The 18818-nt window shown below is 39.6% G+C and overlaps 1 long non-coding RNA gene across 1 annotated transcript; it reads right to left on the bottom strand.

Annotated features, from left to right (window-relative positions):
• Window positions 1–8317: 8317 nt before the first annotated feature.
• On the bottom strand, window positions 8318–18441 carry LOC121031314 (uncharacterized). Its single transcript, XR_005790666.1, has 3 exons — window positions 18295–18441; window positions 13382–13495; window positions 8318–8702 (listed from the first exon to the last, which is right to left on the bottom strand). It is a non-coding gene; the product is annotated as an uncharacterized LOC121031314 (long non-coding RNA).
• Window positions 18442–18818: the final 377 nt, after the last annotated feature.

Genomic DNA, 18818 nt, shown 5'->3' with positions numbered 1-18818 from the left:
ACAAAATGTCCTCTTGGTTTAATTATCTTCTATAGAGAAATATTGGAGCCAGCATTGTCCTCTTGCCCTTTTAACCTGACAATGTACCTGGTTCCCCTACCTTAAACTTTGGTTTTACCCAAAAAATTTAGCTCCAATCCTGCCCCCATTCTCCCCACCCTGTCTGGATTTCTTTCAAATCTAATACAACCAAGAAAGCATGCAGCTCAATCTGATATACCCAAACCTGACTTTGAGTCATTTGGCCCATCTTGGTCATTTGTGAAAACACAAAAGAATGAAGAAGTACTTCATTATAAACGCCTTTGATAGCAAATAAATTGAAATCAGTTCTAACATGATAACTTTCTTTGGGGCAGACAAAAGTGGTTTAAAATATAAAATATATAAGTAATTTTTAAAAATTCCTGGTGCTGGGACACCGGGGTGGCTAAATTGGTTAAGCATCGGACTTCGGTGCAGGTCACGATCTTGGGGTTCATAAGTTTGAGCCCCATGTCAGGCTCTGTGCTGACAGCTCAGAGCCTGGAGCCTGCTTTGGATTCTGTGTCTCCCTCTCTCTCTCTCTACCCCTCCCGCCTTTCACTCTGTATCTCTCTCCCTTTCCCTCCCTCTCTCTCAAAAATAAACATTTAAAAAAAATTTTAATAAAATAAAATTAAAAATTAAAAAAAATAAAAATTCCTGGTGCTAAGTGTTTGCAAATCACTATCATAATGTGGGTACTGATTTGGCTTAGTGGGAAAAATCTAGAATATATAAATCTCTTGAAGATGTGGTCGACCAAAACCTTACAGTCAATAGCCAATTTTAATTCTGGGTGATGATCCAAATAAAAAATTCTAAATTCAGAAAAAGCTTAAGATAAAAAGCTATTTATACAGCTAAATATTAGAAACAATCTAAATAATAAACAATGGTAGAGAATAAATTAAGTAGATTATGATGTAGCCATATAATTAATGTAATAATTAAAATAGTATTTTGCTATTTGACTAGCCTGTGAAATGCTGATTTGTTACATAAAAACTCAAAGTACGAATATGAGATGTATAATGTATTTGTAAGAATCATGTTTTAACAATACCCTACATAGAGAAAAGATGGAAGATGAAAATGTTACTAAAATATAAAAACAGTTATTATAGTTGATAATGGAAACGTGGAGAATTTTTACTTTCTTCTTTTTATTTTTTAGTACTTTCCAAGTGTTCTTTTGCAAAGGTTTAAAAGTTTATTTACTTATTTTTGAGAGAGTAAGCACACGTGCGAGCATGCACATGCATACAGGGGAGCGGCAGAGAGAGAGAGAGGGAGAGAGCATCCCAAGCAGGCTCCACACTGTCAGCACAGGGCTCAGTCTAAAGAACAGTGAGATTATGACCTGACCTGAAATCAAGAGTCAGATGCTTAACCAGCCAAGCCACACAGGCACCTTTCTTTTGCAAAAGTTTATTGCCAAAAGTCTATTGCAAAAGTTTATTTGGTTGATTGGTGGCTTACTGTCAGCCACAGCCCGAAACTGGACCAGGGCTTGGCAAATGCCCCCAGATAGATAAGGCATAAGTATACCTAACACCAAACCAGATGAAAACTGAAAATTTTAAACCAAACAATCCAGATTCCAAATTCCCAGATGTTTGCTGGAAAGTAAAGTAAGCCACCAAACGTTTAAATGCTTAGGTTTGTTTTCCACTTGGCGTTTTGTCTGTGACTAGCTGGGTGTTGAAACAACAGCAGCTAAGGTTTCTGAAAAAGTGGAGGAGTGGATGCTCTGGCAGAGAAACACACAGACGGAAGTTGACTGTGCGACTGTCTGAGCGACATTTGTGCTGGAGTAACTAACTGCTTCCAAAGAAAGGTCCAGATTTTTAATAGAAGCATGTCGGGTACAGCAGCTTACTGGATACTTCTACCGGTCTAGAGAGGAGAAGAGAAATTGCCATTGACACAAGATGAAAGGATGGTTGGGTTCCATTAGGAATCTCTTATAAGCCTCTAATCCTGTCTTCAAGGACTGCAAAGAGTCACTTAACCAACAACAGGGACTGGGGTTTCCTAGAATAGGCACAGCTCCTTAGCTGCCTCCTAATCTCCCACTTGCCTGGAGAAGTGCCAGGGTATTAACATTTAAATCACCAAACAGGGAATTTGGCCTCTCTGAGTTGTTCATATCCCATTGAGGCTATTTCTCGTTATAGCCTCAAACTTCCCAAGGGGATGGAAAGCCTCACTCTATTAGTATCTGAATCAGTTTACAAGGAAACAGCTGCAACATCCTGGAATAAGAATTAGATGGGGAATCAGGAAGCCTCACTTCTAATTCTGGCTCTTTTGGGAACAACTTTGACCTTAGGCAATCCATTAAAACTCTCAGGCCCACAGATTCTTCATCCTTAGGAACTTGATGGGTTGATCTCTAAGGCCTCAAAGATTCTATTTCCTTATCTTTAAATGTAACCTAGATGGTTGCCACTCAAATGAACACAGAATGCTCTCAGAATCACCTTTTACCTTAAAGTGTAGAAATTCCAGTGTTCTTTCAATGTTTTCTGCAAGTTCCCTGGAAATTATATTCTTATAGTCACCTCATGCTCTAATTTCCTGCATCCAATGCATCTTCCAGCACCTCACTTGTCTTAGGTCCAGCTATAGTCTCTTCTCTCTCTACATTTTCACCCTACAATGTGACACTTCCCTTTCTTGTTTATCCACTCCTCTCTTCTCTACATTTCTTCCCCAAAACAAGCACTATAAACTCTAGAGACAAGAGAGAACTGATGACAGAGACGGTATCCAAAAGAAAGCAGGTTTGGGAATTAAGCTGAACAACAACAACAAAATCCAGCCTAAAAAAGGAGACCAGGCAGGGGAATGAAAATCAGGTCTAGTGATTTTAATAAACAATTGAATAAATAAACATAGGAGGGATGCCTGGTTGGTTATGCATCCAACTTCGTCTCAGGTCATGATCTCTCAGTTCATGAGTTCGAGCCCCACGTTGGGCTCTGTGTTGACAGCTCAGAGCCTGGAGCCTAGTTCAGATCCTGTGTTTCCTTCTGAAGCCTGCTTCAGGTTCTGTGTCTCCCTCTCTCTCTGCCCCTCTCCTGCTTGTGCTCTCTCTCTCAAAAATAAATAAAAATAAATAAAAATTTAAAAAGTTATTTTTAATAAACAAATGTAGGAAAGAAAACAGATCTTTCTCACAGAAAAATTCCAAATAATTTATGTAGAAAATGTAGGGGTGGGAAAACTCCTCTGTACCCCCATGATTTTTGCTGAGTCCCCACAAAAGAATGAAAAAAAAAACCCAGATGAACAAGAGAAAAATGAACAAACGTTATTAACACATGGAACAAGCATTCACAGGGGAGAAACACAGTAATGGGTAACTCCAAGAGATGGTTAAACTTTTGGCTTATATAGCATATTAGCAAAGACCAATACATTTGTAGAGAGGTGGCAAAACAAAGGAAAAGGGTTTTAGGCTTCCAAAGGAGGCAAACTATGGTAAGGTAAACCAATGAGGGAAACCACATCAAGATAAGCACTGCTTTTGCAGGTTCGTCTTGGCACCAACTTCCTGTCTTCTTCACGGCCATAAAACTTCCCCAGGAGAGGGAATTTATGGCAGTCTTCAATCCTTAGAAGTTTCTTCTCTTAGTCAGATATAAAGGAAGATATAGGAAAGCTTCTTTCTGCACTGTTGAATCTCAAATGCCTTTACCTCAAAATAATCCATCTGCCAAAATGCCATAGGGTGACATATTTTGACCCCCTAGAATATTCTCCCCTTTGGGAAATGAAGCCTAGTTCCTTCCCCACTTTCTTTGGGTATGGGTGCACTGGTGACTTACTTCAAAAGAGTAGAGTATGGAAAGGGAAAAACCAAAAAAGTAACATTACAGTGGATAAAGCAGACCAATAGCCACCTCAGTCAGGTGACAAGATCAACATCAACAGTGATAAATCATGTGACAGTATATGGCCTTGATATCATGTGGCAAAAAAAATGGCACTTTACTTCTGTGACCTTCCTTCCAAAGACCTCTAACCACAGCCTAATCATGAGAAAAATATTAGAAAAATTCAAATGGAGGAACATTCTACAACATATCTGACCAATGATCCTCCAAATTGTCAATGTCATCAAAAATAAGGAGAGCTGAGAAATTGTCAGAGCCAAGAGGAGTTTAAAAGAGAAATGATGACTGAATATAATGTATTTAATGGATGAGGGACATAATCCAAAAGAACTAGTGAGATACAAAGAAGATGTAGAGTTTAGTTCATAGTAATGAACCAATGTTCATTTCTCAGTTATGACAAATGAACTACAGTGATGTAAGATGCAAAGAATAGGAGAAACTGCATGAAGGTATGTATGTGGAAACTCTCTACAAAGTATTTGCAATATTCCTGTATTATCTAACGCTATTCTAAAATTTAAAAGTTTATTTGAAAAATCCACCTCTAAGGCCAGTGGGCTGAATTTGGAGATGAGCAAAGTAATTTTAGAAGGAAAATAGGAGATGAGCCTGCAGAGGTTATGAAGAACAATCCCCAGAAAGGGACCAAGGACTTACTCAGGGATGAAGAGGAATGTGGGAAGGCATAGCACTAGAAAACAGAAAACATTATTTATAGACTTTTGAAAAATTATTGGCTCTTTTTTTTTATTCAAGGTGTCATATAAGGGACAAGCCATATGCCCAGAGAACTGTATTTCCCATTTAGAAAGCCCAAGACAAGCCATGGCCTCAGAAGCAAGCATTCACTTCCCTCAGCCACGTTTATAACAGCACATTGTCCTTGAAAAGATTTTGAAGAAAACCAGAAAGCCCTGCAAAAATATCTTGCTGAAACAAGGAGAAGTGACAGTGACTGACTGGCTTGAACAATGTGAGATTAAGATTGTGCCTGAGGATAAAGTGACAGGAAAAGCCAGGTGGGAATCTGACTAAAATTGCCTGCTATCTCAGAAAAGAGCCTGAGCAGAAATGTCACCTTTTCACTCAAGGCATTGGCTTCAGGCTCTCTCCAAGTCACATTGACAGAGCTTCCTGGAAAAAAAAATATTTTTTCCTCCCATTAACCCCATAGCTCCCCCACACAACTGTCTGGAGGCTGAACTGCTTGCCCTTTTCATTTCCTTTCACTGTGAACTGGGGCATACGGGCTCTGTGGGTGTAAGTGAGTCAGCTGGGCCCAAGGAACAACAGTGTGAAAGGCCAGCTGCCTTTTCCTCCCTCCCATATTCTCAGGGAGGATGCCAAGTCCCAAGGATGAAAGGGATCTTACCTTTCTTAGTAAATGCACCACCAATCACCAGCCCAGCTGCACAGTCCTCAGATCCCCACTTCTCCTCATGCCCTTAACCTATCCTACCAGCAAATGGCACCAACTTAAACACTGAAACATTGCCTGAATCTGCCCATATCTTTCTGCTTCCATTACCCTCTTCGTCCACCTTCTACAATAAGCTCATTTTGCCTTTAGGGGTTCTCCAGTTTCCCTGTATGTCTATAAATTTTCATACTGGAAAATTCAAAATATATTAATGAATATTAACCATCTCTCACATGCACATGCTCTCACTCTCTCAATTTCTCAGAATGTACATAGTGATAACCCACCAAATCAATCTTATACATAGAAGGTAATCAGTTGGGAAGTTGGGAGGGCAATTTATGTCACTTCTCCACAAGAATAGCCCAGTCAACAATTTAAATAATCAACATCAGAGTGCCTGGGTGGTTCAATCGGGTAAGCATCCAACTTTGGTTCAGGTCATGATCTCATGGTTCATGAGTTTGAACCCCACATTGGGCTCTGTGCTGACAGCTCAGAGATTGAAGCCTGCTTCTGATTCTGTGTCTCCCTCTCTCTCTGTACTTCTCCCTGCTCTCTTTCTCTCTGTCCCAAAAATAATAAAATAAACGTTTAAAGAGTTTAAATAATCGACATCAATAGCAGACATCAGTGTTCTCTGGTTTTCTCAGCTATTCCCATTTCTAGAATGATTTTCCTCACCATCTCCTGCTTCACTTGAGTCTCATTTCTGCCACATTTTTGGGTCTCTAGCTCCCTTCTGTTGAACTCCTCATTCTCCTCCTGGGGCTCATTGATTCCAAACACTCATAGTTACCATCATTTCTAGTGAAGAGCCATTTATCTAACTATATCAAATGTAGACTATGCTTGAAGGGACTAATCTTCAAAATCAAACATGCCCATTACTTTACGTGCCAAAATGAAATCAGGCTTCTCCTTGCAAAGAATCTCACCCTCAATTGCCAACAAACAAAAAACAACAACAAAAGAAAATCTTTTCTTCCTATTGTGAGGACTCACTTGGAACCCCATAGTTAATATGAAAATTATTTTAAACTGAAGACATTTGAGATTCAACAGATGCAGAAAAAAAAACCTTCTCAGAACTTCCTTTATATGACTAAAAGCAACAACTTCTGGGAAATGAGGCTGCCACAAATTATCTCTTCAGGGCGGGTCTACTCCCAGGAAGAAGAAGGAGAGTAAACCTACCATAAATCCCTCACTCTGGGGAGTTTTATAGCCCTGAAGAAGATGGAAAGACCATTCACATCTGCATAGACAAACATCATCACAAACTTTATCTCTTGTTCTCCTAAAAACCCATTTGTCTTGCCTAAAGAAATTTATTTGTTCTTCCCATAGAAGCCTTTTCTTTCCTCCCACTTTCCCCTATTATATCTCCCCTACTAAGCCTTTAAATATTCTGGGGCACCTGGGTGGCTCAGTGGGTTAAGCGTCTGACTCTTGGTTTCAGCTCAGGTCATGATCTCACAGTTTCATGAGGTCGAGCCCCATGTTGGGTTCCATGCTGACAGTACTGAGCCTGCTTGGGATTCTCTGCCTCCCTCTCTCTCTCTGCCCCTCCCCAACTCGTGCTGTCTGTGTCTCTCTAAACAAATAAAGATCTACTTCTTTTGTAAGCTTCCATATACACACAAATAAACTCTTCTCCTGTGATCCTGTTGTTAATCAGTTTAATTTGCATGTCCCAGTCACTAAACGTAAGAGATTCAGAGGAAAAGTTTTATTACAGAAGGATAACCCCAATTTCTATATTTGGAAACCATGGTCTTCTTTTAAACCTAATATTAACTTAGTATTAAAATCAGCTTGTAGCTGTCACTTAGTACATGACATCCAATAGTTAGGTTTGCTCCCCTAAAATATTACCAGCCTCAAAAGAAAACCAAAAACGCTTTCTAGGATCTACATCCCCCAAATACCTATAGAGTTAGTGGAATGTACTTTAGTACTTTTTGATAATTATTCCTTGACCAGACTTGACCTCCTTGCAGGTGAGGCCTTTTTCTTATTCACTGGTCTAAACGTTGCACCAGTAAAGAGGTGCTCAATAAATGTTTGCTGAACTGAATTGATCAGGATTTTGGTTGTAAATTTAATCTTGGCAGGAAGATGAGATTTATGACAACCATTTTTAGACACTTTATGAATCCACTAAAAGTACTATTTACTGGTCAAAATAATACCATTTAAGTACAACTTAAGCCCTATTACCCAGGAACTGCAGGAAACAAACATAACACAAAAAGTACAACCCCCCCCCAACAGGTTATAGAAAAATGAGGGGCTTACACCCCATGGGCAACCTTTTGCCTCTTCCTCAGCCTCCCCACTCTAGCTCAGTCTGTGGAGAAGGAGGGAATGATTTTATGGCTTCTTTGAAAGAATACACTTACACATAAAAAAAAAGCTTAAATTCCCCCACCTATTTCAAGCCCTTAACAAGGTTAAAAAAAAAAGAGAGAGAGAGTGACAGGGAAGTTTTGGGATGGGCTACTTCTCTTGTACACTCCCTAGAGTCTTTATGGTATCTTTTTAGGAATGCTTTCCCCATCAATTTTACATTTGATATATTTAATTTTTTATTTAAGTATCTTACATTAAAAAAAATATTGTTTTATCATCAGAGGTTTTTTTTTTAACATAATTTCATCTCTGCACCAATTGGGTAAGGGGTTGGGTTGAAAAGAATCTCATAATTCACACTCTCTCATCTCCTTTGGGGCAGAAAGGGGTTCTGAAGAGAAAGGCATGGTAAAGCCAAACTCTTAACTTTGTTTTTCATATCTGCACCTGCATCTAGGATTTCTCGAGTATACTTGAAATGGAGAAGTCAAGGAGAGACAACTTCTAACCCTGCCCAAATCCTCCTGTTCTTAGTAGAATATCAAAATACAGTCTGTGTTACAAGCAATAGATGACATACAAAAAGAAAAGATCCATGAAGACAGACACAAAGGGAAGGTAAAAATGAATTTTAATTTTTGCCTGTGTAGCCAAAGGGCTGAGGGGGGTGAGGGGAGGGGGGAAGACAGTGAACAAAGATTCTTTGAAAAGTTACTGATCTCCCAGTGGAAGTTGGAGTTGTTAATTGAGCTGTTCATTCCCAGCCCTTCAATTCACTGTGGTAAGAGATGCGGCCTGTTTCCAGAGGAAGAGGGAAAATTAAGAGCTTCACACAGCTTCCATTATTACATCTTAGATGTATTCTCGTCAGCCTCCAAAAAGCAGTCATTACTCTTCACCCACTTAGGACCTGAAGCTGGAAAGACCCGAAGGGCTCAAACGTGACTTGAAGAACTTCAGGGCATCTTCATGACCTTTCATAGTCCTTAAGTTTAACTCTGTAAAAGTTCCAAAGTCCCCAATTACGAATGATCAAGCAATTATTCAGGTTTAAATAATTTAGCACTAGCTGACTCTCTTGTTTTAATTGCAGAGATAGTTTCCCTGAAAGTTTACAATTTGTACTCATGGGGATGGAAGTGAAGGTCAAAATCCACCCAGGGACGGGATTTGAATGGTTTCACCCTCAACAATCCTGCGAGTTATTTAGTGGATGGTGTCTCTAGCCTCAAAGCATTGACACTTCTTTTGCTTTAGACTGTTGCTTTCATGCTTGTGAATTCAGTCCCAGATGAGTATAATAGCGAAAAGTCCTTATAAGGTATGAAGGCATACGGTCTGATTACTCCTGTAATTATGTTCAGATTTCTGGTCACGGCACAGAAAACCCTCCACCACTACTAACTCCCTTACATTCCCAGCTTCGCTTTTCAGGCAATACCACCACCTACCCTGCATCTAACTGCACTGGACCATGCAGCATTCCTGAATGCACACATGTCCTTTGGCGACTCCATGTCTGTACATAGTCTGCACCCTCTGCATGAAATTCTCTGCTTGACTTTTTTTTTTTTTCTGGCCAGGTAAATTCATTCTTCAATACAAATATTAGATATCACCTCCCATGGGAAGACTTCCTAGATTTCTTTGGGGAGAGTTATTTTGTTCCTTCTGTGCTTCCACAGTTCTAAGTACACCCCTTATTTGTGTGATTGGTCTTCCACAACAGAGCTCGAGTTTTTTTTAGGATAAGTTTTCTTCAAGCCTGAGACAGTACCAGGCACGTAGGGAGCGTGCAAATAAATGATCATCAAATACACGTGGGTGACTCTCTCACTTGTGAAATCCTGTTAACAGTCTCAACACTCATGACTAAAAGAGGTGCTGTAACATTTATTGCTCTTTTAATGCTTGCGATTAATACACACTACCTGCCCTGTTTCAAAATGGCATTTTTAATGATTCAATTAAAAACTTAAAAAAAAAACTGTCCTCCTAATTTACTCCTTCCACTTTCACTGTTTTAAACTTTGCCTCTCATTTTAAGCCAATCCTCTCTGGGAAAATATATCAAACTCTGAACATGGATCCAATTATCTAGGAGCACAATGGTGTTCACACTGGGGCCCTGAGTGTGATTGCACAAGGGACCCAAACACTACGCAGTATCAGGAGACCCAGTAAACTCTTGCCTCTTCCAAGAAATTACTAGGACATAATTAAATTTTACTCACAAAGAAAAAGCTTCCCAGCATTCATTTTTCAGACAGCAAATGGAGAAGAGGAAATCTTGATTTTCAAGGAAATAGAAAAAAAAGCAACGCTGTGTGTGTTTCTTCTACAAAGTCCTTTCTTCCTTTCACTCCAAAGCACAAACATTCAGGTCTCGCTTTCTACTCGCTCTACATTTTGCCTTTGTCTTTGTGTCTCATTTAAAACTAGTGGAAATGTGTTGGGAGCCAGATGAGAGATGAGACAAATGACTGGCCTTCAAAGAGTTTACGATCTGTGAGAAAGACCAACATATAACATAACTAACTCAAATACAGGAAGGGGTGACATAATGTGCACTTAGTTTGATGGAAGAATCCAAATGAGAGAGTATTTAGTTTTGACTTAATATCAAAGAAGGCATCTCAGAGAAGGTAGCACTTTAGCACTTAAGGATGAGAAGAAATTATGTAAGTGGCACCATGATCATAGACACAAGGCATGACCTAAATGACATATTCAATAATAGTAAGTATTCCATTGCAATTGGGCTAAAGTAGGAATGAATATAAGGGGATATATATATATGTTAATTCTGAAGGGATCTTTGGAGGCTAAATACTTAAGAATATAGAAGTTATAAAGAGGCATCTACACATTTTTCCCAAGAGTTAACTGATTTTGAACAATCCTAACAACGACTAATAACAAGTAAAGTCGATGGTGTGCATAAACTACATTTTAATTGTCCCTTTCTTTAATATATCCCACCAATAGCACCTCTATGGCTTTCCAGCATGCTAGGAGGAATGTCAAAGAATAGATATAATCCAATGGGGAAATCCAGCTAATGTAGAAGACAAGAACAATAACAACAGTACCCTGAGATCTCTGATGGAGTTCTTAGTGTTTTCCTTTCTTTTTTTTCAGATGGAATTTTAATTATAGTTAAGATGCAAATTCCCTCTAACTTGAGGATGGGGGCAGGAAAAAATTTTAGTCATGCATAGTTTTAATTGACTTCAAGGCTTCAGTCCTAGCAGAAAGGCAACTTTCCAACATCAGAACCTGGAAAACGATACTGCTCAATATATTTTTTCCACTCCAGTCTGTTTCCGCTCTTCTACTCCCTGCGTCCTTGGAGCCATAGTGAATGATGGGGGCTATTTGCTGTATTGACTGGCAAAGATGCAAATTCACACAAAAGCAACATCCATCTCTCTGATCACTTAAAGAAAGCTCATTGCAAACCAAATAATTCATGAACTAAGGCCCATCCATAAGGAATAATTTGCACTAATTGTACTAATTTAAACTGATAAATTCTACAAGATTCAGAGAGAAAATTCTTGTTATGTCAATATGGAGAAAATTTCCAATGGTTTGAAACATAGAATGTCACTAGCAGGTGCCGGCAACTCCTCTTTGTGATATACTTTCCAACACATTAAACATTAGCCCTTGCAAGTAGTTGTGTCCAGCAGCTTCTATGAGCAATCTGGAAGTTGTGCTGTCCCTTGACTGGAAGAGAATGTTATATCCTAGACTCTGGGTTCTCCCTTAGAATTAAACCAAGTCAAGCAAAACATGTCCAGCAGATTCTCTCAAGAACACTCTAGGAATAGAATAGCTGCTGGCTTTTTTACCACCACTAGAAAACAGATTATTCTGCAGGTCATGAGGCAACATAGAACTGCTGGGATACTCAGACCCTGGGCTGATTTCTGACCCAGCTGAGAAGTCGTAGAATCCCTCCTGAATCTTGGCTTCCAGCAGCAGAGCTGCTATTTGAGTAACACTCACACTTGCTCAGTTACTCACACTTGTCAGGTCCTGACAATCACAAAGGCATGGGAATGGCGATGTGAGCAGGACAGCACAGTGGAAAGAATGTGGGGTATGGAACTAAGCAGAACTAACTCTGATGCTATTGGTTTTTGATGTCAGGTAAGATCATGACCCTTGAACCTCTTATTTACTCACCTGTAAAATAGGGAAAAATGATAGGATTTCTTATAATTATTGCGAGAGTTAAGTTAGACAATGCATGCAGATAATCACATATAGACATTCCCTAAATGGTAATAGTTATAATGACATTAGTGGTCAGGTTATGAGAACAATCTCTACTGGATGATTATACACTGGGTCATCCTAATTGTGTGAATCAATACAAGTCAACACATCTAATATGTAGGGAGGAGAAAAAATATTTCTTAGAACTAAGGGCCTGGAAATCCCTTTTATCAGCTTCTACTGGTTTGTAAGTCAATTCCTTTTTTAGTTGACTAAAGCCAATGTCAAGAGAAAACTAAAGTACATGTTAAAAATATCTATATATCTATATATCTATATATCTATATATCTATATATCTATATATCTATGTATCTATAGACTGGGGCACCTGGGTGGCTCAGTTGGTTAAGTGTCCAACTCTTGATTTCAGCTCAGGTCATGATCTCATGGTTCGTGAGTGAGCCCCGCATCACGGGGATTCCCTCTCTCTCCCACTTTCTTTCTGCTCCTTCCCCACTTGCTCTCTCTCTCAGAAATAAACTTAGAAAAAATCTATATCTATATATTTCCCCACATTTTAATAAAATAATTACTTATGAAATTAATCTCCATTAGGTAGGAGATATATCCAAATGTCTAGTATAATATCAACATACTCAGTAAATATAAGTTCATATTTTAATCAATAAATACAATCAGCTTTTTATTATTTACTACTTATAAAAAAAGTTTGTTTGCCAAGACATAGAGTAGGATTTCTTTTAGTAAGATAACTTACAGCTGTATGTATTCCTAAATGCTTAAGGATTCATAAAGATATGAATTGATCACCCAGGATTTTAAAAACTTAACTCGTACTCTAGCTTTACTTTGGGGAAAAACAGGAAGCAGTTTACACTCTGGAGAATTAAACCTTAACTTGACAAAGCAACTGGCAGTTACTAAGGTTTCAATTTCACCTGCTCTCATGTTTTCAGAAGGAGAACTCTGAATTAACCCAAACTGAAAATAAAATTCCAATTCCAATCTGCCATTTTTGTTTTATTACAGTTCAACTTAATGGGCACCATGGAGTTTTAGGGAAGGTAAGCTGATGAGAATCTTTGAAGATATATAATTTAGAAATGACATTTGGAAGTAAATAAAGACCTTTGGGAAGCTGATTTAATGAAATATAGTCATTGTAGGACTGTCATTAGATAAAATCAGTTTTAAAAAACTTGGTTTCCTCCACCTTGAGCACAAAGTCCTTACTCAGCCTCAATCTTTAAAAGGTAGCAGAAAACCTTTCAAAATTCCATGGTAAAGATAACGCAAAATAATACTTTTTCAAGATAAAATTTGTAGCAATAGCAAACATGCTTTGGAGCATGCAATAAAATTCTGAAGCAGTATGGAAGCCAGGCCCTAGTGCTGTACTGGTCAAACAAGTCCCCATTCATTTCTCACCTGTTTGCCACACTTATTTCTTCTCCTGGTAAGAAGGGTGTGAGAGGGTGGAAAATGGCAAGAGGAGTGGGGTTCAGTAAAATCTTCATGATTGATTATTGCCTCATTGGCCTCCTTCAGCTCCATTAGGACATAAGAAAAGGAGAAGGAAAGAAACAGACTGGACATTTAAAGTCGTTCGTCTTGTTCAAATTCAGGTGTGATGCTCTATAGAGGGTGACTCAATTATCATTCTATGTAAAGTTTTAATTTGTTCATAGATTCTCAGAAGGGAAAGGATCTTGGAGCTACCTAGTCCTCATCCAGAGCTTAATATTTAATACTTTTCAAACAGTGTTTCATGGAACCCTAAGGTCCTCAATGATACTTCAGTTCCAATCCAACATAAGAAGTACCATGTTTACCTGATTTATATATTTGAACTCCGGGAAAGATTTTATTGGAGTCAGGGTGATCAAGAGTTACAGTTATAGGGGCGTCCGGATGGCTTAGTTGGTTAAGTGTCTGACTTTGACTCAAGTCATGATCTCATGGTTTGTGGGTTCGAGCCCCATGTGGGGCTCTGTGATGACAGCTCAGAGTCTGGAGCCTGCTTCTGGATTCTGTGTCTTCCTCTCTCTCTGCCCCTCCCTCCCCTGCTCGCACTCTGTCTCTCAAAAATGAATAAACGTTAACATTTTTTTAAAGTTACATTTACTACAAAAAAAATCTACTTTGAAGCCACTGATCTACAGTCCCCAAGTAATAACAATCTCATATAGGAGTACAAATACCTTGGTGGTGAGGAACACACTACCTTATAAGGCAGCCCATGAAAATTTTATACGGCTAAACTGTTAGGAATCTCATTCTTATGAAGACACGATATCTACCTTCTAACAGCCACTCTAATTTTATCCCCTCAGAGCATAGAAGGAGGTCTAAGCCTTTTCAACATGACGATTTCTCATTAGTGGAGGACAAATGAAAGGATGTCACCATCCTCTATTCCCCACCTAGAGATTTCTAGTTCCTTATGCTTGAAAGGCTTTCAGATCCTTCCACCATGCAAAGCACTCTACTTTGGGCACACTTCAGGATGTTGAGCCCTACACTGTGTTCTTGTATATAAGAGGGATGGGGCTCACTGTCACATCTTTTCCGTCTCCTTCAGTTCCCTTAAGAATAAAGACAACATTGACCAAACATTTGAAAATGTTTGCTTAGTTCATGAGTCTAGCTTGTACATGGTTGGCAATGGCATAACACAATGGCACTTTTTGAAGATAAATTTTATAGCAGCAGGAAACTGCTTTGCCTTAGGGCACAACACGAAGTTTCACAGAAGTATAGCTGTCAGTCTCCAGGGCTTTAATGAGCAAATAGGTCTCTATACTTTTCTCACCTGGTTGCCACATTTGTTTTTCCTCCCATCGGAAAGGAAGGGGAGCTATAGCCTGTCATAATCATTCCAATCACCTTGTAAGTCTCAGATTTTAGCAGCTAGGGAAGAGGAACCTGGCATGACAGTGTCATGAAGGAGGAAAAAAGATAAGATTTTGGAATCAGACAAAACTGGATTTAAATTTTGTCTCTTCAGTGGTACCTTTGGAAAATCAGTCCATAATTCTGAACCTCAGTCAATTCATCATGCTATAGAGTTGTTATATTTGGAATAATGTATGTAATAGACTTCTCACTGAGTCTGATACTTTGAAAGCTCTCAATGAATATTATTAAGAGCGTTATCATTTCAAGTATTTATATCTCCTTTATTTTAATAGCACTATTTTCAATGGTATCTCATTTTCACGCTTCAGCATCAGAGAATGGGAACTTCCTACACAAATTTTCAGAGACTCGAAGCTTATACTTTAAGGGTCACCCATTGTTTTCAAGTTGTTATTTAAATTCCAGTTAGCGGGGCGCCTGGGTGGCGCAGTTGGTTAAGCGTCCGACTTCAGCCAGGTCACGATCTCGCGGTCCGTGAGTTCGAGCCCCGCGTCGGGCTCTGGGCTGATGGCTCAGAGCCTGGAGCCTGCTTCCGATTCTGTGTCTCCCTCTCTCTCTGCCCCTCCCCTGTTCATGCTCTGTCTCTCTCTGTCCCAAAAATAAAATAAACGTTGAAAAAAAAAATTTTTTTTTATAAATTCCAGTTAGCTAACATACAGTGTAATATTAGTTTCAGGTGTAGGATTTAGTGATTCATCACTTACATATAGCACCCGGTGCTCATCACAGCAATTACCCTTATTAATATCCATTACCCGTTTAACCCGTCCCCCCACGAACCTCCCTTCCAGGAACCCTCAGTTTTTTCTCTGTAGTTGACAGTCTGTTTTCTGGTTTGCCTCTCTTTTTCCTCCCTCTATGTTCATCTGTTTTGTTTCCTAAATTCCACATATGAGTGAAATCATGTGGTATCTTTCTCTGACTTATTTCATTTAGCATAATACTCTCTAAGCTCCATCCACATCATTGCAAATAGCAAGGTTTCATTTCATTCTTTTTTATGGCTGGGTGATATTCCAGTGCATATATATACCACATCTTCTTTATCCATTCATCAGTGATGAATGATAAGGGTTTTTAGGCTCTTTCTATGATATGCAACTGTTGATAATGCTGCTATAAACATCGAGGTGAATGTATTAGAGTCAATCCATTTTAATTGGAATTTATCCTAGAAAATATTATCTACTGCTATCACTGTAAAAAGAAATGATAACCAATTTAAATATTTATGGATATTTTTATCATCATATTAATATGACAGTATTCACAGTATGATGTAGTAATATTATGATGCCTAAAAAAAATGTTAAGTGGATGGGACATTTCCCTGTTCACTAAAGGGTCTCAGACTTTTATAATATTTGAGATTTTATGCTTTTTTTTAAATGAATATACCCAATGGGCCCGGCTAGCTCAGATGCGTGGCCCATGTATGGTAGCAAATGGAATTAGATGACATACTTCAATAGTATATGGTCACTTATGGTTCTCTTATTTTCATGACATCAATCAGTATTTTGTTTGGAGAAATGTTTGTACTATAATATCTGAAATGAGACCTGCCTGCAATCAACAAAAAAAAAATGAAATTTTGTAGCTTTTTTTTCTCAGCCGTAGGAATTCTTATTACGGTGGATTTAGTCACATCTCTTAACTGACAAAATGTCATGACTACAGAGTACTGTCCATTGCAGCATGGTCAGCAGCCCATGGGCAGGGAGACTGATTACCTAATGGCAGTTGGTAGCTCAGAAGGTGACAGCAGGCAGCATCCATGCGGGCCGATAGAGCAGCAACCAACACTGGCTACAAGTAGGGTCAGGAGAAGCACTCAGAGCAGAGAAACTGAGAGGTCAAGGTAGTTGATTTAAAACATCTTGCCTAAGATTCACCAACAAGTAAGACTTGCAAGAGACTGAGGTAGTACAGGCAACTTTCTTGTGGTTTTTGTCCCACACTACCAGAAAGTTTTTCAACCATCCTGCTGCTATCAGAAAAATTTCTTCTAATGTTTTCTCTAAACTCTAAAAACAAGTAAATAAGCTTTATAACATTATCTAGAATGAATCTATTGATACTGCCTGAGAGCTAAAGGATACTGTTCTCATTTATTTGTTTATTTTTGAGACAGAGAGAGACAGAGCATGAGCAGGGGAGGGGCAGAGAGAGAGGGAGACAATGAATCTGAAGCAAGCTCCAGGCTGAGTTGTCAGCACAGAGCCAGACGCAGGACTCGAACCCACAGACTGTGAGATCATGACCTGAGCTGAAGTCGGACACTCAACTGACTGAACAGCCCAGGAGCCCCAACTAGAGGATACTTTTTTAAGTGTAGCCTAAATCTTAACCATTAGGCCATATGGCACCTGTTTGTAACTGGACAAATTCATAGAAGAAATGTGCAGACAGAGGTGAAACCAAACTAAATCAACTTTGCTTCCTAAACAGACACTAGTTCTACATTTCCACCAGGTGTCTGAGAATCATGACAGACATCCATTCCATCATCTTGATTAATTGCATAGCATATATTTTATAAAAACATCTAGGGCTAAGAAAAAGTTCTATTTTGAAAATCAGAGCAAAACCAACTGGGAGACTGACAGTTCTGGAAGCATTTCCAAGCCTCCTGAAACTTCACAGATTCAGTTTTTAGGCCAATAAGTTATCACTGCAGCTTGATGGTCTCTCCAGGGTCCTATCTTCTGTAATATGGATGTTTATATTTGCCATTGTTGTAGTTAAGATTAATTAAAAATAGTGTAATTTTAAAATACAGTTAGCTGAATTACATGAGCTAACACGGAACATTTAAACAGCACATGATTACATTCAAACAGCTGGTGGGCTATAGCATAGAAAGAGATTTTAAAAACAGGCATTTAAGTTTTGTGTGAATATAAGAACAGATACTTCTTTTGGGAAACACTTGTGCTAAATTACTTATCCAGTGATAAAGTCATCAAATAAGTTGTCAATAAATACTTAAGTGAGCGGGAGGAGCCAAGACAGTGGAATAACATGGAAGTTTTTTGTGTGTCTCCGTCCATGAAATACAGCTAGACCAACACTAAACCATCCTACACACCTAGAAAACTGATTGGAGGATTAACGCAACAATCTGCACAACCTGGACCGCAGAATTCAGCAGGTACGCAGCGCAGAGAAGTGAACTTGGGGAGCAAGAAGGCGCAGGAAGGGAGGTGCTTTTGCAAGCGGAGAGAGGATGGAGAAGGGGGGGGGGGAGAATTTGGGAAAAGCACCCCTCTCCAAAAGCAGCTGGAGAGAAAGTGGAAAATTGGAAACAGCTTCAGGGACTAAACTAAAAAGGGAGAAAGGAGAAAGGAGAAATGAGAGCGTTTAAATTCCATTAAGACTGCAAACAAGGGAGTGCAGTCTGCAACTCCACAGCTCCATACCTGGTGGTGCTCTGGTGGGAAGGGTGAATCCCCAGGAACAGAGTAGGGGCCGGGAGGATCTCGGGTCACACGGGGGAAAGCGGTTCCACTGCTGGAAGGACATTTGGTAGAGACTGTTGAAGCCACCTGGTCCCAGCAGACCTGAGAGGGCGGCCACGTTCGCTGCTGCTGGAACAAGGTCCTTAAGGGTGAAGTCTGGTGCCAGATGTGTGATGTGATCTTCCATAATCCCTGAAACGCTGCTGCTACACTATCTCGTGAACTTTTTCTGGGGCGGGCTGGCACCCGGCTGCAGTCTCAAGCCACCAGCAGCAGCAGGGCCCAGCAAGCGTTCCTGGGTGCAGCCGACATTCGGCCATTGCTCATTCGGCCATTGCTCGGTGAGACCCTCCCACAGAGGGGCGGAGCGGGTCAAAGCCACAGTCCTTCAGAAGGAAGGGGCTGGGGAAAACAGCCGCATCTGAGACAAAACCGGGGAGAGAGGTACTGCCTGGGGCCTGGTCATGGAGAGTGAAAAAGAGGGG

The sequence above is a fragment of the Herpailurus yagouaroundi genome, unplaced genomic scaffold, assembly GCF_014898765.1.
Source record: "Herpailurus yagouaroundi ecotype Mexico unplaced genomic scaffold, PumYag 141, whole genome shotgun sequence".
Lineage (NCBI taxonomy): Eukaryota > Metazoa > Chordata > Mammalia > Carnivora > Felidae > Herpailurus > Herpailurus yagouaroundi.
The sequence above is the reverse complement of the archived record's forward strand: the minus strand, read 5'-3'. Positions and strand labels throughout refer to the sequence as shown.